Here is a 26,149-nt window from a genome sequence, read left to right on the forward strand (position 1 = left end):
GAGGGCTCCCGCGCGCTCCCACCAGCCCCGGCCGCCATCTTCTGGCGCGTCCCTTCCCGCGCGAGCTCCAGCCCAGCTTCGGCCTCGGCTCGCCTCGCCTCGGAGGGGATTCCTAGCCCGCGGTGCTCGCGGCGAGGCGCCGGGTCCGGGCAAAGGCCACGCCCCGTGGCCGGCGGCAGGGGGCGGGGCCTGCGCTGTGGGGGCGGGGCCGGCGCTGTGGCAGCTGCGCGGCGGCGCGGCCCTCCGGCGGCTCTAAGAGCGCGACCGCCCCTCTCCCCGCCCCTCGCCCTGCCTTCGCGGGAGCCCGGGCGGGGAGGCGGGGCCAGGAAGCGGCGAGTGCGCCGGGGAGCGCAGCTGCGGGCGTGGGGGTGGTAGCAGCCGCGGAGCCGGCGCTGAGAGCGGCTGCGGCCGGAGCGGGCGGCCGAGACAAAGACGACGGTGAGTGCCGCGCGGCCCCGGCGGGGCACCGGCCCCCACGCCTCGCGGTGGCCGCCTGCGGGGCGGGGGTCCGAAACCCCGAAGCCCTGCCGCCGAGGGCTCGGGGGCGAGCGCGGCCCGGTCCTGCCCGCCGCGCGCTGCGGGCTGAGGGCTGAGCCCGCGGCTCCATTTTCAGGTCTGGGTGAGGTCCTCATGCAGACCCGCCTTGGGGGTTTCCTCCTTCCCCTCTGAGAAGCGGTCACTTGCTCAGTTCAGAATCGCGGCCGGCGGGCGGCCGAGGGAGCCCCCCGCCAGCCGGTGTGAAATGGACATGAAGACCCCTCCCCCCAACTTTGCGGGTCTGGGAGTCGGGAGGGTGGAGCCCGGGGAGGGCGGAGAGGGCCGGGTGCTGCAGGTGAGGGCTGGGGAGGGGCGCGGACCCCCGGCCCCGGATCCGGGATGCTCGCCGGGGGCGTCCGGCGTGTTCCGCCCGCGGGTCTCGCCGCGGCTGGGTGTTGGCTCCGGAGACAACCCGACCTCCTCCCCGGAGGAGCTGGTGCTACTCTTACAGGTTGTTGTACCAGCGCCGGCTGCTGGGGTTGCGATTTTTGGTAACGTGTGTGGTAGGTAGCGGCTCGCCAGCTGGATGCCGCATTCAGAGCTGATAAGCCCCAGTGAGCTGACTTCTTGCTTGCAAGAAACAGCGTTGGCTTTCCTCTTTAGCTGCAATTATTTTAAATGATAAGCTTTTGTAGGGGGATTTGGTGATGGTCAGTGTACAGCATTTACGCGTTTTGTTTAAAGGGCCTAGGATATAGTAGATGCTCAGTAAAATATGTAAATGAATGAATGAATCTTGAAACATCAGACAAAGGTGACCTCACATCTAGTAAAATTTAGGCACATGCCCTCGTGACTAAGGAAAAAAACATTCGCAAACAACATGTAGTTTGTTTTTACATGCTTGTTTTTTTGTTTTTAACCCAACATATACATACTGCTGAGTGAGCGATCAGTTATTATTACCAATATTGCAGGCGTGGAAGATGTTTGAAATGTAGAATTTTTCATCTTGAGGAAAGTTGGTAGACATTTTCTGTTTCTTAAAAATAAGCCTGCTTTCTTTTTTTTAAAGAATGTAGGTGCTTGGATTTTTTTGTTATTCTTTTGAGACGCAGCTTTCAATTTCATTATGAATAAAGAAGTTCATGTGCTTTTAAAGGACTTTGGTATAATCTAGAGTTGCTTTTTGAGCAAGGGAGAACTCTAAACTTAAGGGATGAAAAAAAAAATACTAATGTTGCACTAATAAAATTAAATCTGTTTACTCAACAGATACTCATTAAGCGCCTATTATGTACTGACACCTGTGTTGGATGCTGGGTTTCTAGGGGCAAACAAAACCCACAGTTATTCTTTTTTAAAACTTGAGTGTGAAGTTCTTTCCTCATTATCGATGCTGCAGGTGGGGACTGTCTTACCCCTAGTTCCTACTTAAAGTTGGGAAAGATGACAGGTGAAACTCCATGGAAGTGTAGATGCATAACAGTCTATTGGAAGGTAACTTTATAGGGCTAAGATTATTTGGTTAATTTTCACGTTATTGGTTTAATAATGTAAATCTCTCTACGATTTAAAATGAAGGTTGGAAGAGTTTTAGCAAACTAGTATTTTTATTCTGTCTCTCTCCCATATTAGATGATTTTGGTACGGTGTATTTATTGAAAGAGTAATGCACTTCTGGTTCTGTTTTCTGTAAATAATCTTTGCTATGGAACGTTTTCTATTTTTAAAAATCTTCAAGGAGGAACAGTGGATTCCTTTTCTATAAGAAATTTGTTTTTGTTTTGTCTTGTTTTTTATTGATTTCAGAGAGGAAGGGAGAGGGAGCGAGAGATAGAAACATCAATGATGAGAGAGAATCATTGATCAGATGCCTCCTGTACCCCCCACACTGGGATGGAGCCTGCAACCCTGGCATGTGCCCTGACTGGGAATCGAACAGTGACCTCCTGGTTCATAGGTTAACGCTCAGCCACTGAGCCACACGAACTAAGCAGAAATGTTTTTAAATAAACAATTTAAAATAAAGCACCTTTTCAGAAATTTTATTTTGACCTTTTATTCACTATGTACAAACAATATAGTATTGACTTGATAATGCTGAAAAGGGAAGAACTTAATAATAATTTGTGGTTTCATATTTGGACTTTTCTCTCTAGTACTACAAATGAGATAAAAAGAGAATGGGATTATAGTATTTATTAATTCTGAACATATATGATTAAAAAACTATTTTATTTGGCCTCTTCATAAGTCAAATTAATGTGCTCTAAAGTTAATCGTGATCATGATAAAATAAGGTAGCTTAATAATTTCTTACAGATAGCTTTTGAATTTAGAGTGAACCCTTTTGACTTAACAATGTTCATAAGGTAATGTGTACATGCAAATATAACGGTCAGATCTTTAGATTTACTGGCTGTTAGCTTTGTATGGTTGTTTCTAGGACTAATAGCAGAGGACGTAATCCCTCAAATGTTAGTAATAGTTTTTCTTAAAATGTACATGTTTTTAATAGACAGTATACTCCTGATAGTCTGGTGTTGAGAAATCTAACAGTAAATGAGAAGAATGATGGTGAAGAACAATGTAAGCAAGCTGTGATACGTTGAATAAAAAATGCTTGGCATGTTTTATTTGGATAAGAACTTGATCAGAATTCTTGACAATCAACAGCATTGGCACATATTAGAATATCATTTCCAAGAAATTAGAACCCATAGTGACTAATTTTTTGTACCTTAAAAAGTACTAAAAGTGTCTTTTAAAGTATTCTACCTTGGAATATTTTATAATGTTCTGAGGCTAAATAAATTCCAGGATCCTCCTATTTTATAATTGTTTGAATATCTGAAATGTTGGTTCTTTCTTCATCAGGGTATGTGTGAGTATTTGGGGGAGAGGTTTTTGTTTTTTGTGTGTGTTTGGTTTGGTAAGACCCTTTAGAATAACTTAGAAAATATTTAATTAGTATTTATTTATTTATTTATTTATTTATTTATTTATTTAAGGTATAATTAATAAAGTGATTACGAATGATGCTGATACGGTACGTTGCAGCTGCGTCCAATTTGGTTGTATAGATTGTGAGAGAACATCAATTAACATTGGTATAAAACAGTTCCAAAGTGCTTTAAAACTGGTTTATCACATTTATTCTACAGGATAGGTTGCTATTGTGTTTTTAGGTCCCACTTGTCTTTTTATCTTGTGTGTGTGTGTGTGTGTGTGTGTGTGTGTTGTTTTTTTATCATGAAAGTCTTTAGGTTTCTCATTTGCTTTAGAATGAGTCTGAGATACTTTGTTAAGGCTTCATAAGATTTTTCTCACAATTGCAAATGAGTATTGATTTTGATCTGTTACAATGTTCTTAATCTCAGTTCTCATGAAAGAAATATCTCAATATTATATTGAATGTTAAATGCCAGATCTCTCTCAGAGTGGGACAGTATGGGTTTCCTCTGCATTCTTGAGAGGAACTGAGTGAAATGTGCTTATCCTTAATACTTACTGGTGAGGTGAGAGCATTTATTCTGATTTGTTTTTTTTATGCTACCTGAGAAAACTTGGAATTTAGCTTACTAATAATTAACTTTATCCTGCTTCCTCAGTTCAAAGCTTAAGTATACCTGAACCTTTCGGTAATACTAGCAAATAATGAACAGAGCAGGGTTTAGCTGAAACTGCTGTGGGGCCCTATCCAAAGGGAGTTTCTGAACTGAAAGCCAAAGATGTAGTAATAAATTGTTTTTATCCTGACACTTTGAAATACTTGTAAGTGTATTTTAGTCAAAATGGGTTATGGTAAAAAAAAAACTCCCTCTTTTTCCTAGAAAGCATTAGATAACTCCATGTTAAATTTAGGTGTCTTTGAACATGACTAAATGATGAGCACTGATATTTCTATGTTGTACCTTACCCACTTAGAAATTCATGCTAAGGTTTCTTATTAAATCTTTATGATTGAATTTTTGTAAGCATCTTCTACTAAAACAAAATCATTTTGTTTCATTTGACTTAGTACTCTATTTTCAGTTTTTGTTTTTCAAAGCAAAAATGCATTTTTCGTATATTCAGCATTGTGTATATTTTACAGCTGACATGTGGTGGGAACCCGTGGGTATTTGTGGAACTGGTATGTTCAATGGGTGGAACTTGATACAAGTTTAAGCAGAAAATGTCTGACTTTCTCTCACCATACCTTGGAACCCTCCCTGTAGATTAAAGTCTTTGCCTGTCTCTCAAGCTCTTAGGAAAATTAAATAGCTTTTCTAGTTATTTTTAGGTAATAAAAAGTGTTCTGCTCATTTGCCTTTAGTAGTCTTATTTTAGTCATTAGTAGTCTTATTTTCATCATACCTCTTTTTAGTTCGCCAGCTCCTCTTCAGTATGCCATCCTCACCTGTCCAGGGTTCAGCTCATGGGGAAAGGAGGTTGGGGATGTGGCTCATGCTATCATGATCTGGTATTGGGCCTTCAGGTGGTCAGGTTGTTCAAAGCCTACTCTTTCTCCAGGAGTGCTGGAGATGGTTTTCATGGGGACTCTATGTCTAGAAACCTCCAGCTGCAATTCCTATGATATCATTCTGCTCGAGTCCTTTAGCCTTCTGGTTTCCCTTCTCTTCAGGCTCACTTTGCTCAGGAAGAGGTTTTGCTTTAGTCTTGTAGCTCTATAGCATTGTTAAAATATACATATTTTTATTGGTTTCAGAGAGGGAGGGAGAGGGAGAGAGAGATAGAAATAGAAACATCAATGATGAGAGAAACATCAGTCATTGATTGGCTCCCTCCTGTACACCCCACACTGGGGATCGAACCATGATCTCCTGGTTCATAGGTCGACGCTCAAACCACTGGGCCATGCCAGCCAGGCTAGCTCTATAGCATTTTCACCAGACCTGCCTGTACTTTATTAAGGTTATTTCATACAATGCAGTTTCAACATTTCACCAGGACCTCCTCATCCAATTTTCCAGCTCATTCTGTAAAGTACCCCACTGAATGGTACTTTCATGTCGGGGACCTACGTGCACTCCATTGCTGCTACCACCTTTTTACTGTTCCATGGTCCACTTTTATGACTTCTCCCATTTACACACCCTCAGTTCCCTGGTAGCACTTCTCCTTTTATTGTACTCACCTAGCAACTAGAGTTCACCATCTAGTCTGGCCTGTACCAGGCAGTGGAGTGTGTCTTGAGAAAAACACACCCATGCTGACCTGGTCCTCTTAAATTCACTGGCTTCAGCGGGAACTTCCTGCTTCCCACAGTCACTCTCCTGCTCCCCGGAGTGACTGCTTTACACCTCCTCAAGCCTCCTGCACATCTCTTTTCATTTTCAACTGATGACCTTGTTTCCTGTGTATTAAAAATGAAAGCAATCAAAAGAAAACCTGTGCACATCTCCTTGCATCTGTGCCCATGCTCTGCATTTCCTGTTTTGCTGTGACCATTGCCGCAGTCTGCTTTTACCCCTTCTCTTGTCAAGGTCTTTGCATTGCTTCAGTATGAATCCCATTTGCCTGCCTGCCAATGCACTGAATCATCAGTGTTTACCATTTCTACTGGGTTATTCCTATCAGCATATACTTATGCTGAAATATTGCCCATCTTTAAAAACAATGACAAAAACCTCCCCAACACCCCATCTTTCTTCAGCTACTGCTCTCCAAAGGAGTTATTTGTCGTCATGAGTACTCCCTATCTCTTTGGGTCTCCTACAGCCAGGCTTTTCTTTTCTACTCTACTATAACTGCTCTTGTTGAGATTACTAGTGACCTCCTTGGTGATAAATTCCCTAGTCAGTTCTCAATCCTTATCTCACTGGAATTAGCAACAGCAGCCTTTGACGTGGTTGATAATTTATTTCCTTTGAAACCTTTCTTTATTTTGCTTCTGACATACTATGCTTATTTTCAGTTTGTTTTGCTGGTTCCTTTTTGTTGCCCCAACTTCTAAAACAAGAGGCTGTGTTCCAGAGCTCCATGTTTAGAGCTCTTCTCTACTTATATGTAGTCTCTTGGGAACTCATCTATTTTCTAGCTGGAATTATCCTATTTCAAACTAAAAATGTTATTTTTAGTCTAGATCTCTTTCCTACTTCCAGACTTGTATACCCAACTACCTAATCAAATTTCCAATTAGACATCCCAAATGTAACCTGTCAAAACTGAACTACCCTCCCTCATCCCAGTGATGTTCCCTTTCCACTCGTCCTCATCTTATTAAATGTCAGCTGCATCTTTCACTTTCTCTGGCTGAAACCTCATAGATACTCTTTTTCTTTTTTAATATAGTTTTATTGATTTCAACAAGGAAGGGAGAGGAAGAGAGAGATAGAAACTAATGATGAGAGAGAATCATGGATCGGCTGCCTTCTGCACGCCTCACACTGGGGATCGAGCCCGCAACCCGGGCACGTGCTCTGACCGGGAATCCAACCGTAACCTCCTGGTTCATAGGTCGACGCTCAATCACTGAGCCACGCCGGCCGGGCCTCATAGATATTCTTAACTCCTCTCTTTCATACTCTGTTATCTAATTCAAAATAATGTAGCATGAAAGTATGTCCTGTATCTATCTTAAAGTCTACCTTGAGAATAAATGTACCACAACTTGCTATCCAACTGCTGCCCCCTCTCTGAGCAACTGTCCTCTATTGCCTGTGCTATTTTTGTAGTCTCCTTTCTGGTCTCCCTGTTGCTTCGCTCTTTTCTGTTCTCCACACAGCAACTAGGACCATCCTTTTGAAATGAAAGCTTAATTATTTATTTTTAAAAAATATATTTTTATTGATTCAGAGAGGAAAGGAGAAGGAGAGAAAGAAATACCAGTGATAAGAGAATGATTGATCAGCTGCCCGCTGCATGCCCCACACTGGGGCTCACACCCTGGGCATGTGCCCTCACCGGGAATCCAACCGTGACCTCCTGGTTCATAGGTAGATGCTCAACCACAGAGCCACGCTGGCATGATTATTTTTTATGTTCAAAACCCTTCAGTGACTTTCCATATCATTTAGAGTAAAAGCTAGAATACAACAGTGCATACAGGCCCTCCGTGATCTGTGTGTCTCCTGCCTCTGTCACATGTCCTACTGATTCCTCCTTGGCTTACTCTACACCAGGCACATAGGTCTCCTTGAAGTTTCTTGAACCTACGAAACAGTCTTGTGTTCATGTCCTCAGGGTAAGAACTTTGTTTTATTCACTGTGGAATCCCCAGGATTCATAAGAGTGACAGGCACATGGTGGGCACTCACATCTGGTAAATGAATGGCTGCTTATCTTGTTATTCATGTCTTTGGTAACAGCTTATATGTATGTTTCTGTAACTAAAAGTAAAACCATATAGTCCCATAAGAATTAAGTAAAAACAAATTTAGAGGATAAGGTAAGTTTCAAATCAATTTTTGCACATGGGAAGTGAAAATACACAGGAAAATGGTAAGGGTTGTAGGAAAGGAACACAGGGGCAAGTAAGGTAAATGGAACAGAGGAGAAAAAAGCCTGGTTTGTAAGTAGGGTGACAACATTTAAAAAACACACAGAAACTATTTTTGACTTGCTCGGATTTCTTTTAGGCTATGTTTCTTGCATTCTGAGTGTCGATGATTTACATGGACTTAGACACTCAAGTTGGACTATATTATACTTTTCTTTTATCAGGGTTATGGGATCCAAAGAGATGCTGTTTATTTACTGCCCCCTTACACAATGGGTGGCATTTATTGTATTTCTGTGGTAAGCTAGCAGCTAGCTACATTAATGTACACAAGTCTATGGAGAATAATATTTCTATGCATATAAACATTGTGTTCTTAAGTGAAAAATGCTTGAGTATATTTAAGTGCTTTTAAAAACTGCAATGTAAGTGGGTTTTAGGTGGGAAATCAGAGTGTTAGGCAAATTAATGATATGCAAACTTTCAGTATTTCATTCTGCTGAGACAAGATTTTTTAAAACTTTTTTTCTGAGCTATAGGTCTCATTTCTTGTTGGTTAATTAAAAGAATCTTTTAAATAAATTGTTGAAATAGGTGGCTTAGTAGAAGTTTCTGAATGAATAGATAATTGTTTATGTGTAAGCATAAATTATTCTCCATGAACCAGTTTAAACATTTCCCTATTTTTGTGCAACATGTAGTAATTTATGTCTTGGTTGACTTGTCTGAAGGACTTTCATGTGACCATAATGTGGACTTAATTTTCATGGCCGTTAGAGGTGTGGACATATATGTGTTTATATATAGCTTTACAGTTTTTTGGTATGCAAAAATAACTTAAAGTTGCATATGCTTGCTATTTTATTTTCACTCTTAAGCAATAATATTTATAAATCAGATTTAGTATTGTATTTTTCACTTTAAAATATGAAATTAAAATATAAAATTTTCATATTAAAACACAATGATAATTTTTAAAACGTTTACATACCATGTAAAGTTATTTTGGATGACAACACTACAAGTGTTTGCCTATGATTTTGAATTAATCTATTTTGTAGACTAATTGGATCATCTTCATTGGAAATTTTTTTTCTTCATTGGAATTTGTCATTGAACTACCTGAATTCATATTAGCATTTCACATTTGAAACACCCATCTTGGACTAATAAAACCCTATTTCTGAGCTGATGTGCAGTCCTACCACTAAGTTTATTTTAGCTATAGCCATTGTGTGAGGTCTACCATATTAGGCTGCTTTAACTTCATAATGTTCTAGATAGATTGTGAGGCAACCAAAATGATCATATTGAGAAAAGTGAATTCAGTTCATAGCTGTGACCTAAGTCTCATAAGAGGTCTTTAAAATAATGCATTAAAGTACACATTCAGCCCTGGCCAGGTGGCTCAGTTGATTGGGGCATCGTCCTGTACACCAAAAGGTTTCAGGTTCGATTCCTGGTCAGGGCATACCTAGTATACCTAGCTTGCAGATTTGATCCCCAGTCAGGGTGCAAATAGGAGGCAACTGCAATTGGTTGATATCTTCACCGCCCCCCCCCCCCCCCCCGCCCCGTCTCTGCTCCTCTCTCCCTCTTTCCTTTTCTGTCCCTCTCTCCCTCCCTCTCTCTCCCCCTCACTCTCAAATCAATAAACATTTTTGGGTGAGGATTTTTAAAAAAGTATGTGTTCATTCAACACATTTATCAAGCTACTCTTCCTAGTCCACTCAGAATAAAATACAAACGATAGTCATCCAGAAAATACAAGCTTCTAGGAATATCACACCTTTGCTACCACTGCTAAGCACATTAGCTGTTCAGTTTCTCAAACACGCCATGCTTGTTCTTGCACTAGGGCTTTTACTCAAGTTGTTTCCGTTCCCCCAGATCTTGGAAAGGTTGGCTTCTTATCTTTAAGATCTCAGCTTAAATATTACCTAATTTCTTAACCACTCAGTTTATGATAGCTGCCCCCCCCCATCACCCTCGTAGCATTTGTCAGTCCTTGAAATTGTGTATTTAAAAATTTTTTTGTGTCCCCAAATAGATTATAAGCTTTATGAGATCTGGAAGCTCCTTTATCTTGTTTCTTGCATCTGGCTATGGTGGGACTATTTACAGCAGGGGAATCAGCAAAAGCTACAAATGAGGGCCTTTATTCCAGAGAGGTGGCTGTTAAATATTGATTAGCATATCCCTGGGACCATATGTAATTACTGTTTTTATGGGCAAAAAAGTCTTGAAATATTGGCAATTTCTCATGGTTTAACCTAGTTGAGTTACTTATTTTGGTTTAATGATAATTTCCTCATGGAAGTCGGTGAAAGTACCTCAGTGATCTCCTTACCTTGTTCGTTTTTTTCAAAGTTGCATTCACTTCACATCTCATGATTACTTCTAGATATATTTAATGTGTAAAAATTGGCTGTTTATGTGTTTGTATATTAATTGCTTACCTGTATACTTAATTGTTTAACTTGTTCATTCCACAGCAGGCACAGAAGACCTTGAGATGACTCTAAGGGTGTTCTTTTTTTTAAATCCTCTTCTGAGGATATGTTTTTATTGATTTGAGAGTGAAATCTATTGCCTCCCATATGCACCCCAAATGGGGATCGAACCCTCAACCTAGGTATGTGCCCTGACCAGGAATAGGTGTTCTTGATTTTGCTATTGAGTGCTAAACCCATTGAAAGATGTTCCTTTTCTAGTGAAGAAAGCAGAGCTGGTTCAATTTGAGTCATATACTAATAGACAATTTCTTAAATATTATTTTCAGAATGTTTTCCATAAATACACCTGAAGTCAGTTTTTGGGGGTGTGGGGTTTTTTTTCTTTTCTTTTTCCTATCATTATGCTCTAAAGTGTTTACATACGCTCTCTGATATTTACTTTCTGCTACTCTGTGATATCTTCTATTAGTCGATGTCTCTAAGTAAAATGATTTTGTCTTGTTTCTCAACTTTATCTGAGGACATTGTTTAAAAATTGAACTTTGTTGGCTCAGGCGATTTTACTAACATTTTTTGAGCAACATTTGCATTTGTTAACTCTGAGTAAGTGGATAACTCAAATTGTTCTATCTCTTAGCTTGTGTTTAATGCAGAAAATCAGATAATACATATATGCCAAAGAAAAAGAATCCATAATCCCACCACACTAAGATAACCACTGGTAATGTTTTGATGAATGTCCTTCCAGACAAATCAATGAATAAATGTTTTTTCACAAAAGTAAGATCTTAATACACATACTGCTCTATTAATTTCTCCTTTAGCAAATATCGTGATCATAAGGGCATTACTTTTTATCACTTCAGTTTGAAAGGATCTTATTGAAAAGTGAAAATATTTTTTGACTGAGGGTAAAGCTGTAAGTAAAGTTGTGATTAAAAACAGTGGTGTTTATGGAGAGTAGAATGTGGTAAGTCACCTCGACACAAGAATTACTTCAGCAGTAATTTTTTCTTAAGAGCCTTCTTACCATTGCACAATAGCCTGATTGTAGTATACCAGCTAAGGAAAACAGTGCATGGTTCTATGTATAGTAGAATAATCTTAATAATAGCTCCAGGGTAAAATATGGGGCTGTAGATAAGTTTGCATTTTTTTGGTCTGCCCCAGGTCCTACTGATGCCTTAATATTAAAATAATTTTAAAAGAAAAATGTGTTTTATTGAAGGCCTTCATCTCAAATTATGACACTTTTATTAGATACTGCTACCCTTTTTATATGTCAGAATGAGGAGTGAGGGTGTTCTTAGAAAAAGAAAATTTTAGCGTAAGAATTCTTGTATTAATGTTAGAGTTGATATTTGTTTCATGAATGTGAAAATTCTTGGGGAAGAATTACAAATATATGTATAGGCATTTTTTGGAAATCAGTCCCAATCTTGTCAAGTAGTTGTTTGGGTATTAAAGTAGCAGTTTTTAAAGCTAATCAAGGGTCCTTTAAGGGTTGTGTAATTAATGAGTTAGTTTACTTAATTTTATTTTTTGTTAATCCTCACCTGAGGATATTTTCCCATTGATTCTTGGAGAGAGTGGAAGGGACTGGGAGAGACCGAGAGAGAGAACCATTGCTGTGAGAGATTGCCTTTGGTGCCCCACCCTGGGCAAGGGATCTAACCTGCAACTAAGGTACCTGCACTTGACTTGAATTGAACCTGGCATCTTTTAGTTCGTGGGCTGATGCTCTATCCACTGAGCCAATCCGGCTAGGGCCGTGGTCAGCAAACCGCGGCTCTCAAGCCACATGTGGCTCTTTGGCCCCTTGAGTGTGGCTCTTCCACAAAATACCACGTGCGGGCGTGCACGCACAGTGCGATTGAAACTTCGTGGCCCATGTGCAGAAGTCTGTATTTTGTGGAAGAGCCGGTGTTTTGTGGAAGAGCCACACTCAAGGGGCCAAAGAGCTGCATGAGGCTCGCGAGCTGTGGTTTGCTGAGCCGCAGTTTGCTGACCACTGGGCTAGGGCAAGGGTTGTGTAATTTAAATAACTTCTTTTACCACAGTGGTATCCAATACCTCGAGTAGAGTAGACTGCTGATTTCTTGCTTTGTTTTTATTGTTCTTGACCTTGTGTTTTGCTGTGTTGTATGACTGTTTGCTTACAAGCCTCTCAAGTCTTTATCTCTTAAGTAGCTAAAGTAGCCATTTCTCTTACCCCTCATTGCTACTTCCCAGCTGGTGCATATATAGCTGAAGACATTTCTTATGTGGTAAAGAAGAATAAAAAGCAATCTTCTTATATATATAAAAGGCTAATATGCTAAATGTCCGTCTGGGTAATGATGTCACGTAACAACGCCTGGCTTCCTCTCCCTGGCGACTAGCCTCCTAGCAGTTTCTTCAGTCCAGGAACACGGCTTGCTTTGTGAAGCGTTTTCCCGTGCCTCATCTCATTTGATCCTCTCAGAAGCCCTGGAGTAGGTAGGTAGGAGACTTGGTGGAATCCTATTTTATTTTCGTTAGCTGGAAAATGGAGATTTAGGAAGCTTAGAAACTTGACCCGACTGAAAAGAAGTAAGAAATGGCAGATCTTGAAAATGACTTGAGGTTTTCTCACTGTGCAAAATATAGTTAAACACTGTTACAGTTAAATATTTCACCCTTCGTTCTCCCTGCGTGATCTACAATAACAATGTGCTTCGTGTTGATATTTACTGCTGTGTTGCTGACAATTACCTGAAAGAGAAGTTGGGGTGCTTTACTGGGCTGGAAAAAGTTTAGCTAAATCAGAAAGCAGGTCTAATTAAGCAAATTTATTCTATATCTATAAAAGGCTAAGTTGACTTGCGCATGTGCGATACATATAATGCTCTCTTTGGCTCCAGTTGCATGTGTTTTGATCTGTCATTGTCAATCGTGAATTTGGTTGACACTTCTATTATAAAGAAAGGGTGACTAGAGATATTAAAATATTTCTGCTAATTAATTGCCTTTCAATGTGCACTAATTTGTGCACCAGGCCACTAGTGTAGTTGATGTGGCCTGAGAAATGATACTGTTGTTGTCTAAAATGGAGACTGACAGTCCCTAAAAAAATGTTTCTCACCTAGTGATTTCTCATGTGTTTGTAAAAGGATATGCACATGCCTCTGCTTGTTGGAAGGTAAAGTGAATTTTGATATAAATTCAAGAAAAGTATTTAGAATTATTTATACATTTTGCTGTTTTAAAAATTGCTATTTAAAAAATTTTATTTCGCAGTGAATATTTAGCTTCCCATTTTTATTTACTTTGTGAGTAATGGTCTTGTTTTTGTAAATGGTACATACACACTAAAGTAACTTAGAAACTAGTTAGTTACACAGTAAGTGGAAGAACTAGTATTCAGAGTATTTTGATTTTTTTAGGGTCAGTGAGCTTGGGAAGGGGCAGAAAGAATATGGACTTTGGAATCAGGCATACCTCAGTTGGCCACATATTTGCTGCATGGCAAGCTCTTATTCTTGGTGATTTTTTTTTCTTTTTCCATTAAGTGAGGGTAGCAGGCTTGTTAGGAATAAGTGAGGTGCACACTAACCACTTGGTTTGTAGAAAGTGTTAATAAATGTCTCATTTTCTTTCTACTCCATGTTGTCTTAAAGTCGCTCAGGACTCACGTGGACATTTCACTTGAAAGTGATTTGCAGTCGGGAAACTGGAAATGTATGTAACCCAGTTGTACTCATATTTATAGTGTCCTTCACTCTGCTTGTCTGAGGAGAGTGGTTCCTGTGACTGTTTAATAAAGTATTTGACTTCAAGGAAAGTTTAAAAGCTGAAGTAGAACTGAGTTAGGATAAGTTAATTATTGCTGACCAGAATGGTAGCAAATAATTTCTGTGTTTCCTAAGAAATTGAGCACTTGTATGAAGTATAACAATTGTATGTATAAAGGTGTCTGTTTTAAAGGCTTTGCAAAAGAAAAATATGACTAAAATATGGGGGGGGGAGTGTTCAATTTAATAATAATAAGTTTCTCTTATCAGATTTAAGATTTAATAAATGGTGCTAATTCACCTGAGTACTGCTAATTCACCTGAGTACCATGGTACTAAATAAATTGCTGGAGGGAGTATAAATCTGTAGAACCCTTTTGAAAAACAGTTTGAAGAGTAGTGAGTAGTGTTTTTGCCTTGAGAAGAATACCTGTACCCTGAGGAAATAATGAATTTCCTTCCCGCTTTTTTTGAGGGAGGAGGTTATTTTCTTTTGTAATGACAGCTTTATTGAGGTAATTCATGTGATATTGTGACTTATAATAAGAAATACTATTTGGTCTTCATCCCTGTTTCTGGCACAGTGGTCCTTAAAACCATTGGAATTTCCTGAGTGATGAGAGAGTATTTGTAAATTTTATGTTTTTGTTAAGTTAATGAGGCAATATTTGGGAAGCACCTGTGGATGGGGGTTGGTTGCCCTGGAACCAACCTGTTTAGATTAAAGAGGATTGCTACTTTGATTCTCACCCCTCTGACCTTTAAAGGGGAGAAGGGCTGGAATTGACTTGCCAGTGATCAGTGCTTTAATCTAGCGGTCGCCAACCTTTCGGACCTCACGGACCACTGGTTGGCAACCGCTGCTTTAATCAACCATGTCTTTGTAATTAAGCCTCTGCAAAAACCCAAAAGGACAGGGTTGGAGAGCTTCTGGGGTGGTGAATTCATGGAAATGCTGGGAAAGTATGGAAGCTCCATGTCTCTTTCCCCATTTCTTGTCCTATGCATTTCTTCTATTTAGCTGTCCCTGAGTTATATCATTTTGTAATAAACTGGTAATCTGGTAAGTAAAATGTTTCTTAGAGTTTTCTTACCTGCTCTAGCAAAGTAATGCAATCTGAGAAGAGGGGCTAATGGGAACTCCAGAAGCACAGGTGACAACCTGCATTTGTGATTGACTTCTGAAGGGGAAAGTGAGGTAGACTTGTAGGACTGAGCCCTTAACCTGTGGGGTCTTTAAGTGGGTAGAATTGAGATGAATTGTAGGACACCCAGCAGGTGTCAGAGAATGGCTTGGTGTGTCCCACACATTGGAATTGGTGTCAAAATTGGAATTCACATGTCATAATTCACCTTTTTAAAGTACAATGGAACCTTGCTTCTTGAACGTCTCCCAGGCCACAAACAAAGGAGAGGATGCTAGTCAGTTTATCTCAGGATATGTGGAAAAGCGGAAAATGCTGCATACTGACTTCCTGAAAGACACCCCTGGAACTAGTGCTGAAAGTGGTTTAAGGCTATTAGGGGGTAGTTCGATAAATTTAAGAAAAGAACTGTTTGTTTATTAAACAGTACATTAGACATGTATTGCATATAAGAAAGGTTAAAATGGAATCATTTGGGGGTCTGGAATGAATTAAATTTGCATTGTTTCTAATGGGGGGAAATGACTTGGTTTTCAAACGGCTTGCTTCTTGAACAGCCTTCTGGACAAATTAAGTTCGAAAACAGGTTCTACTGTATATAAGTCAGTTGTGCAACAATTGCCATTATCTAATTTTAGAATATTTTCATCACCCCCAAAATAAATTTGCAGTCATTCCACATCCTCCACCCCTAGCCTCTTGCAACCACTAGTCTATTTTCTGTCTGAGTTGACCTCTTTTGGACATTTTATATAAATGGGGTCATATAATATGTGGCCTTTTGTGAGTGGCATTTTTCACTTAGCATAATGTTTCTAGGTTCATCTTTGCTGTAGCATGTATTAGCACTTCATTCTCTGTTGTGGCTAAATGTTATTCAATTGTATGAATATACCACATTTTTGCCCATTCATCAGTTAATTGATATTATCTATCTATCTATCTATCAGCCTAAACAACCATCACAACCAAACGGACGACCGAACAGGCTGCAGGGGGTGACCAGGCTGGCAAGGGGAGGTTAGTGAGGGACGACCAAATGACTGAGCAGCAAGTTGCAAAGATGGCGGTGCCCACAGCCAATAAGGAGGGGATATGCTAATTGACTGTCACGCCCTCAAAGATGGCGATGCCCAGAGCCACAAGATGGCCGGCAGGGGAAGGCAGTTGTGGGCGATCAGGCCAGCAGGGAAGGTCAGTCAGGCCAGCAGGGTAGGGCAGTTGGGGGCAACCAGGCCAGCAGGGGAGGTCAGTTAAAGGCAACCAGGCCAGCAGAGTAGGGCAGTTGGGGGCGACCAGGCTGGCAGGGGAGCAGTTAGGCGTCGATCAGGCCGGCAGGGGTGTGGTTAGGGGGTGATCAGGCTGGCAGGCAGGAGCAGTTAGGGGCAATCAGGCAGGAAGGCAGGCGAGCGGTTGGGAGCCAGCAGTCCTGGATTGTGAGAGAGATGTCCCAGACTGGAGAGGGTGCAGGCTGGGCTGAGGGACCAAACCCCTACCCCCCCCCCCCCCAGTGCACAAATTTCGTGCACTGGGCCTCTAGTATACCTATCAGTAGAACTGCTATACTGCCTTTCATAGTGGCTCCTGTACCATTTTACATTGCCATCAGCAGTAAGGAAAGAAGTGGCCTTATATAACTAGCCTTTTTCACTTAGCATGTTTTTCAGGGTCATGGTACGTATTAGTACTCTTATGCCTTTTTATAACTAAATATTTGTGTGAATACACCATGTTTTGTTCTTAAAAAGTTTTCTAACCAAAAAACATTCAGTGAGGATTGTTTGTATTAAAGAACAATAGAAAATTACTTAATTTTTTAGTGAAGAGTAATGGTTAAATTAGGTGCTTCATTATGTACCACCCATTAGTAATTTGTTATGGAATGTTTCCAGGGAAAAGATTGTTGGAGTGTTAAAGTAGGGTACAAAGTAGTATGTACACAGTCGTTATTCAGTGTATGGAGTAATGGGGGATGGTGAGTATCGAATTTTCACAAGCATTTCTTTTATAATCAGAGTTAAAAATAATTTTTTAAATGACCATAGCCATAGTTTTGTATATTACTGACATAAATTTATTAAGCCAAAAAGAGCAAGGTAATTCAGTGTTAGGAATAGTACTAGTTTATGTTGATCTAATAATCTATAATAATAAAGACATAACATGCAAATCGGCTGAACAGCCAAACAGCAGAATGGCCATCTGGATGACCGCTATGATATGCACTGGCGTCAGGCCAGCCAAGGCGGGTGCAATGTGATTGGGTAGGGGGGGGGGTGCGCCATTGCCCCACAATTGCCTTGCAGAGGGAGGCCCAGACTATCCTCTGCAGGGCAATTGATGGGGAGGGCTCCGCGATCGATGCCCCAAAGAGGGAGGCCCAGGCTACCCGGCTGGCGGCTTCCTCTGCACGGCGATCTATCTGGGGACCCCATGATCAATCGCCCAGACCACCGGCCAGGGACACTGTGGCGGGTGTGTGGGGCCGGCCAGCGATTGCCCCACAGAGGGAGGCCCAGGCCAACCAAGTGATCACACCCCATGCCTATCGCCTGCAGAGGAGGCAACTGGTGGTGGGGGAGAGGGGCAGTGCTGCACAGATGACAAGCAGTGGCAGCAGTGGGGGCAGGGCCAGATGCCGGCAGCCGGGGGGGGGGGGGGGGCCCGGGGAGAGCCCCGATAGGCCCTGATTGCTGGTCAGGCCTAGGGACCCTACCCGAGGGGTCCCGGATTGCGAGAGGGCATAGGCTGGGCTGAGGGAGCTTCCAGCTTGTGCTTTCCAGATCTCATAGGAGGCCTTTTTACTGGCAGAACCTGCTTTACATTCCAAATGTTAACTATAAGGAAAAATCGGGGAAATGTAGTTTCTTAAAAAATTTTTGTTTTGGCCGAAACCGGTTTGGCTCAGTGGATAGAGCGTCGGCCTGCGGACTGGGGGGTCCCAGGTTCGGTTCCGGTCAAGGGCATGTGCCTGGGTTGTGGGCGCGTCCCCAGTGGGAGGTGTGCAGGAGGCAGCTGATCGATGTTTCTAACTCTCTATCTCTCTCCCTTCCTCTCTGTAAAAAATCAATAAAATATATTAAAAAAAATTTTTTTTTTGTTTTGTTTTAGCTTTCCTGCCCCTGAAGTACAGGAAGGCATGTATAGGGAGTGGTGGGAAAGAATGAATGCCAAATGCCTCTTGACTAATCTAACATCTCTAACATTCACCAGAAGCCTTCTGTTTATTAGCTTTATATGCAGTATATTTTGAAGGTGGTAAGATTAAAACCCAAGTTAGATTTGATTTGTTCAGAAATTTTTATTTTCTTTTAATGTGAGCAATTACTTTTCTGTCATTATCACAAAGCAGCATGCCAGTTCTAATATTTTCTGCTGTTTTACAATTCTGTTATATTCTGTTACTCTTCTGTTATTTTCATAAAGCAGCATGTCAGTTCTAATAGTTTCAATTGGAACTAAATACAAACTAACGTTTGTAGAAACTTCTTTAACAGAGTGTTTCGCTTTGGGTTGAATAGGTGAAATATTGCCAAAGGATGTACAGTGGAACCTTGTTTCTCAAACCTCTCTCATCTCAAACAATTTGCTTCTCAACCCTACATCCCTTTCATGCTGCTGCTACCTGTCACACATCTCTCAAATGACAAACAAAGGAGAGGATGCATGAATATGAGTCAGTTTACCACTGTTAAAATCTCAGGATATTGTGCTGTGAATATTTTTGTGGGGTTGTTTTCTTTTTGCTTTTGTTGCTGCTTATAATTATTGTTAAATTTTCACTTCATTATATTTCCTTTCCTTTTTGTTAAATTTTCATTTCATTTCATGTCCTAGTGTTTATAGATTAGATAGTATAGTAGATATGTACTATATGTAAAAATATTAAAACAGGAAATCATCAATTAACATTTCTAATGGAAAAAAAGATTTGGTTTTCCAACAGCCTTCCAGAGCGAATTTAGTTCGAGAAAAGAGGTTTCACTATAATTGTAAAATCATCTTACTATTTCCCCTAATTGCTGGGTTTTTATAGAATTGAATTAATTAATAATTTAATTAATTAAATTATTCTTATTTAATTCAAATATGCTACCTCAGTTTGTTATTTTGTCAACATAGGAGAAACTGAAGTAATCTTTAAAAAGAATGTATGAGCTAGTAATTATAGCTTTCTCCTTACAATGTAGAATGAAAAGATGTATGCTTTTTTGATATTAAGTTTTCTAAAAATTTTATTTCCTCATAAAATTTTGAGACTACTGCAAGTTAGTGTGCTTTTCTATCAGAAAATATTTACACCTCCCATATTTCATGTCAGACTGTTGCGTAGCTTCAGTATGGTAAGCATCTTATCAAAAAGCCTTATGCTGCCCTGGCTGGGTGGCTCAGCTGGCTGGAGTGTCCTCCCCTACACCAAAAGATTGCAGGTTCAATTCCCAGTCAGGGCGCATACCGAGGTTACGGGTTTGATCCCCATTCAGGTTGTGTATGGGAGTCAGCCAAACGAAATTTCTCTCTCTCTCTTCCCCTTCCCCTCCTCTCTCTAAAAATCAATGAAAATATATCCTCAAGTGAGTATTAAAAAAACAAAAAACAGTCTTATGCTAAAAAGCTTTCAAATACTGTAACTTGGATTCTTCACTAGAATGTTTTTGAGAGTAAGTTGGGGATCTCTAGATTCAGTTGGCAACTGCTGTTTGCAGGACAGTGTTAGGTTGACCTGGAAATTTAACTCTGCTTTAGAGATTCCTGTTGATACTTGGAGCAAGGAATTAGGTGTTGATACAAGCATTTTTTTTTTGCACTGAAATTGAAAGGTTGGTCTCTATTTTTTTCCTCCAGCTACTCCAAATTGATTCTTTTTAAAGAGTTGATGATACTTTGTTGCTATTCTAATTAGTTCTAGAGCACTGCTATTTTGTGTCAGCAAGTTAATGTAATCTTTAAACATTTTTGTGCATCTAAAATATTTTTGAGGAACTTTGTACTTCCTTAGGTATTTTAGAACTGACACCTAAAATTTTTCATCTTAGTTTTAAAAAGTTGCATAAAATGTAATTTCTGTAGTATTATATGTTGTGTATACATTTTTTAAAATATATATATTTCTTTATTGATTTCAGAGCGGAAGGGAGAAGGAGAGAGAGATAGAAACATCAATGATGAGAGAGAATTATTGATTGGCTGCCTCCTGCACACCCCCTACTGGGGATTGAGCCCGTAACGCAGGCATGTGCCCTTGGCCAGAATCAAACCTGGGACCCTTCAGTCCGTAGGCTGATGCTCTATCCACTGAGCCAAGCCGGCTAGGGCTGTTGTGTATACTTTTAAAGAATATGTTGCCAAAACTCTTGACGCTGTGTGTTCTGCTTATTCACCTTAATGGAAAATATTGCTATAAAACATTTTAGTCCTCATTGTCACACTAGCCTAATTGGGTATGTTTTCTTGTCAGAAATGGTCTGACTTTTTTAATTCTAATAAACATGGCAACACCTGTACTGCACAACCCACTGCACAATTTCACTTACAAATTTTAAATCTAAGATAGATTAATTGATTGACTGATTATGCAAGGAGTCTTGCCAGAAATTTATTTAGTATTTCTTGCTTTGCTCCCAGGAGAGTTCCTCATCTCTCCTAGTTATCAATTTGGTGCCCTGGTGTTGTAGTGTGTGTTTTTAATCCTCATTTGAGGATATTTTTTCCATGATTTTTTTTTTAACCAGAAATAATACCACACTGAATCACTCTTGTGTTGAATGAAAATGCACAGCTGGAAGAAGAAATTGCATGTTAATGATATTGTCAGTTCAAGAGGGCCACTACATACAAGGGTTCAGAGACTCAGTTAAGTACCCACTATTTGGGTTAATATTCCAAAGACCATGAAACATTATCTTTTTCATATAGGCTGGATTAAATTAGCTACTACTGGGTATATCACAGACTGTATCAAATCTGAACCAAACTAAAGTGGAACAATCTTGCCTGACCGAAGTGGCTCAGTGATTGAGCATCGACATATGAGCCGGGAGGTCACAGTTCAATTCCTGGTCAGGGCTCCTCTCTGAAATTAATAAAAATATATTTTAAAAATAACAAAATGCAACAGTCTTATTTGATACAATATAGAACATTAATACAAGACAAAGAGGACAGATTACTGGTCAGTTTGGGAACTGTGATTTATTTTGCCTCAAAGGGAAGATATGTTGTATCTCTTAGTCATCACATGTTTTCTTTTGTAGGATTAAATAAAAACATTCCATTCAATAAGTACTGAGCATTAGCTATGTGTCAGGCACTTAGGTACTAGGGGTTCAGCAAGCTAAAGAGATAAAAATCTGTGTTTTGTTTTGACTGGATTATTGGGAACCAATAAAAAGGAAGGAGTCAAGGCTGTTCTGATATATTCGTTTAGTAGGAACTAACCTAAATTGTTTGATTTGAGGAGTGATCTTTCCTAATCAGCTGTCACTGTGTTTGACAATCATGTTATTAGGGACTCTCTACTTTGAGTTAAGGCATTGTCTTTCTAGGGGTTACCTGTTAAAATATAGATATCCCTAAAGAGAACTAAATTTTTTATCTATTGTTGGTGGTGGTGCTGGTATTTTTAGGTCACTAGGTTTTATTCTGGAATATAGATTAGAACAGTGATGGTGAACCTTTTGAGTTCGGCATGTCAGCATTTTGAAAAACCCTAACTTAACTCTGGTGCCGTGTCACATATAGAAATTTTTTGATATTTGCAACCATAGTAAAACTAAGACTTATATTTTTATATTTATTTTATATATTTAAATGCCATTTAACAAAGAAAAATCAACCAAAAAAAATGAGTTCACGTGTCACCTCTGACACGCGTGTCATAGGTTCACCATCACTGGATTAGTGGCACAGATAGGAATTTGAGAAAGAATATATTTGGGAAACCTGACATTGCTGAGGAGTATGGGACCACAGAGGAACTTGAAATTGAAGCATCCAGGTCACTAAGCACTTAGATAAGGAGATAAGGAGAGGTGTGTGCGTGTGTGTGTGTGTGTGTGTGTGTGTGTGTAAAATGGGGATGGTGAGTTGGGAGAGCAAAGAGGTAAGTCACTAAAATGGGAATAAGAGACCATTTAAGAGGATGAAGAGCTAACTAAAGGGAAAATCTTAAAAGTATTTCAGTTATAAATTAGGGTGACCATATAATTTATCATCTAAATTGGGACATATTGACATAGAAAGGGAAATGGCTGTGATTAGTAATTACATTGTGAAAACCTGCATAAACTGGGACTGTCACAAGCAAATAAGGACCAATGGTCACTCTAGTTATAATGTACTTGTTTCACTAGTAGTGTAATAATATAGTATTCGTTTTTAGTTACCATGTGCCAAGCATTGTACTAAGTAAACACTTCATACATCTTATTACATTCTCACAATAATCCTGTGAGATAAGTAGCATTGTCTTCATTTATCTTTGTTGAAAGAATCCAAATCTCAGGAAGGTAAAATGTCTTGCCTGCAATTCTCTATGGCACTCAGAATCAGAAAGAATGAAATAGTCTAAAATTGACTATAAACAAAATCCAACTATTAAACACTACATTGTACTGCGGTTGCTGTGGGTGAGTGTATGTATTTAAAAATGTTCTCTGAATATTATTAAGAAAACTAGGGGCCCGGTGCACGAAATTCGTGCACTGGGTGTGTGTGGGCGGGGAGAGTGTCCCTCAGCCCAGCCTGCCCCCTCTCACATACTGGGAGCCCTCAGGCGTTGACCCCCATCACCCTCCGATCGCCTGATTGGCCCCTTGCCCAGGCCTGACGCCTCCGCCAGAGGTGTCAGGCTTGGACAGGGGACCCCCATCTCCTCCCGATCACTGGCTCTGGCCCCCGCCCAGGCCTGAGGCCTCTGGCCCAGGAATCATGCCTGGGCAGGGGACCCCCATCTCCCTCTGATCGCTTGCTCCACCCCCCGCCCAAGCCTGACGCCTCTGACCCAGGCTTCAGGCCTGGGCAAGGGGACCATCATATCCCCCCAATCCCTGGCTCCGCCCCCCACCCAGGCCTGATGCCTCGGCCAGAGGAGTTGACCCTCATCACCCTCCGATCACCAATCACCGGATCGGCCCCTTGACCAGGCCTGAGGCCTCTGGCAGAGGTGTCAGGCCTGGGCAGGGGACCCCCAGCTCCCCGCGGTTGCAGGCTCCGCCCCTGCCCAGGCCTGACACCTCTGGCCTAGGCGTCCGGCCCAGGCAGCGGGGACCTGCAGTGGCAGCGGGGGGCGCCACGATCGTGGGCTTCGCTTTAGGCCCAGGCAAGGGACCCCTAGCTCCTGGGACTGCCAGCTTCGACCGTGCCCAGCTCCCATCACTGGCTCCACCCCTACTTCCTGCTATCACTGGCCAGGGCGGAAAGGCGCCTGATTCTCCGATCAGGCCTTTGCCCTGCCCCCCAGCTCTTAGCTCCCCCCTGGGTTTCCGATCACTGTCAGTGGCAGGGGGCTTCTTCCTGCTTTCCCTTTCACCTCCCTGCATTGTGCCTACATATGCAAATTAGCCGCCATCTTGTTGGCAGTTAACTGCCAATCTTAGTTGGCAGTTAATTTGCATATAGCCCTGATTAGCCAATGAAAAAGGTATCGCCGTACGCCAATTACCATTTTTCTCTTTTATTAGTGTAGATTATTATAATGTTGCATCATATGTTAAACCCAATTCCTCTTTAGACAGCCATACTACTTTTGTTTTGTTAATCCTCACCTGAGGATATTTTCCCCCCATTAATTTTTAGAGAGAGTGGACGGTGGGTAGGGAGAGAGAGAAACATTGATGTGAGATGGGCACATAGATTGATTGACCCTCCTGCATATGCCCGCACTGGGGCAGGGACCAAACCTGCAACACATTTATGTGCCCTTGACAAGTAATGGACCCTAAGACTCCTTGGTGAGCGGGCTGATGCTCCAACCACTGAACCACACCATCCAAGGTGCCATAGCCAGACTTCTACAGGCTTGTTTTGTGCCAGACCATGTTGTAGGCCTTTTACATGTATTAACCTATTTTAAACCTTACAATAGCCTTATGAATTATTTCCATTTTACAGTTTAGGAAAGTGAGGCATGGTGAGTAATGACTACAGTCAACACATCTAGTAAGTGGCAGAACCAGAATTTAAACTTTGACAGCTTGGCTCCTGAGCCTCTTTTCCTAATTGCTATCATGTACTGCCTCTAGCCAATTTTCTTTGTGTGGACATGTTTTCATTGCTCTTATTAGTGAGTTTGTTTGGGTTTCTATTACCAGTCCAAAGTTTTTGTGCCTGACTTTTGAAACATCTGAATTTGGAGTGAGGCTTATTGATCAAGAAGGCAACAGCCTTGCCAGGAGTGATGTGAAGCATCCCCACCATTTTGTCTTCATTTTTCTTTTAATGAAATACTAATATTCCTCATAATATGGAACCTTGAAATTTCAAGCTACCATTATTTAAATAGTTGGGATTATCAATTCAGCTTGGACATACTAGATTTTAGGCCTGTTTGTTGATTGTGTTAAGTGGTTATATGTTTATTTGGAGGCTTGTAAATGAAGAAATATATTTTCGAGAGATTAAAAACTGGCCTGAGGTCACACAGCTAATTGTATGTAGAAATAGAGCTCAAACCTAGGGTCCTCTGACACCAAAGCCAATGTGGTTATCCTTGTTCTAGGTCAGTGTTTCTCAACCTTCCTAATGCCGTGACCCTTTAATACAGTTCCTCATGTTGTGGTGACCCCCAATTTCATTGTTACAAATTGAACATAATTAAAGCATAGTGATTAATCACAAAAACAATATGTAATTATATATGTGTTTTCCGATGGTCTTAGGCGACCCCTGTGAAAGGGTGGTTCGACCCCCAAAGGGGTCGCGACCCACAGGTTGAGAACCACTGTTCTAGGTTGAATCCTCAAGGCAAAATACATGCTTGGCTTTGATAGTAATAAATATCGCCTGTGAGTTATTATAAATAAGTATCAGTGTTTGCAAGTTCAACAGGGCCACATAGATAACTGAGCTGGGTATGTGAGAGAGATGACACCTGTGGAGCTCTGCAAAACCATGTCCTATCTGAAGGATTAGCTGTTAATCATCAACATATTGTTACCATGTGCAAATGTGGGCCTCATATTGTCCAAACTGCTGTTTTTTTTGTTTTTAAGAGACTTCAGAAATCATGATTTTTATGTTGTCTTTTGATACACAAATGTAGGCAGCTTTTTTCACACTGTGTAGGCCAGCCTTGTGGGTCCACTAAACAAACGTGTGTTGGGTTCTGTCCAGTGGGGAACCTTTGGTAAGAGCAGCACCTGGCCCTGGTTGATGTGGCTCAGCTGGTCGAGCATTGTCCAGTGCACCAAAAAGTTGCTGGTACAATTTCAGGTCAAAACACATGTCCAGTTGGGGTGAGTGTGGGAGGCAACCAATCACTGTTTTTCTTTCACATCAATGTTTCTCTCTCTTCCTCTCTAAAATCAATAAAAATATATTTTAAAAAAAGCACCTGGTATACTCTGGATATTATGATCAGTTTATATGATGGGAAAGGGTGGTAACTGTAATAAGCACATTACAACCTTTGAAATAAAGGTTGCTTAGTTTGAACATGTTGCTTAGTGAATCTGGTGTTTAACTTCAATTTTCATATGAATCAGTTATTCATAGGTAGGGGAGGGGAGAATTGCTCTCTGCAACATTTTTTAAAATATATATATATTTTTATTGATTTCAGAGAGGAAGGGAGAGGAGGAGAGAGATAGAAACATCAGTGATGAGAAGAGACCCACCAATTGGCTGCCTTCTGCACCCGGCATGAGCCCTGAC

General features: G+C 40.8%; 1 protein-coding gene across 4 annotated transcripts in view; it reads left to right on the top strand.

The window, feature by feature from the left end:
* CDC42SE2 (CDC42 small effector 2) overlaps positions 1 to 26,149 on the top strand; it is a 105,326-nt gene that overhangs the window by 27,464 nt on the left and 51,713 nt on the right. Inside the window, exon 1 of one of the 4 annotated variants that reach the window (XM_081092611.1) lies at positions 321 to 438. The exons of 1 other annotated variant lie outside the window; for it this stretch is intronic. The gene's annotated coding sequence lies outside the window, so the exon portion shown is untranslated. Of the gene's footprint in view, positions 1 to 320; positions 439 to 26,149 lie in introns of those variants that run through there. 2 more of the 4 variants (XM_081092609.1, XM_081092612.1) reach the window with 2 other exon arrangements.

Source organism: Myotis nattereri (assembly GCF_964212035.1).
Source record: "Myotis nattereri genome assembly, chromosome: 5".
Lineage (NCBI taxonomy): Eukaryota > Metazoa > Chordata > Mammalia > Chiroptera > Vespertilionidae > Myotis > Myotis nattereri.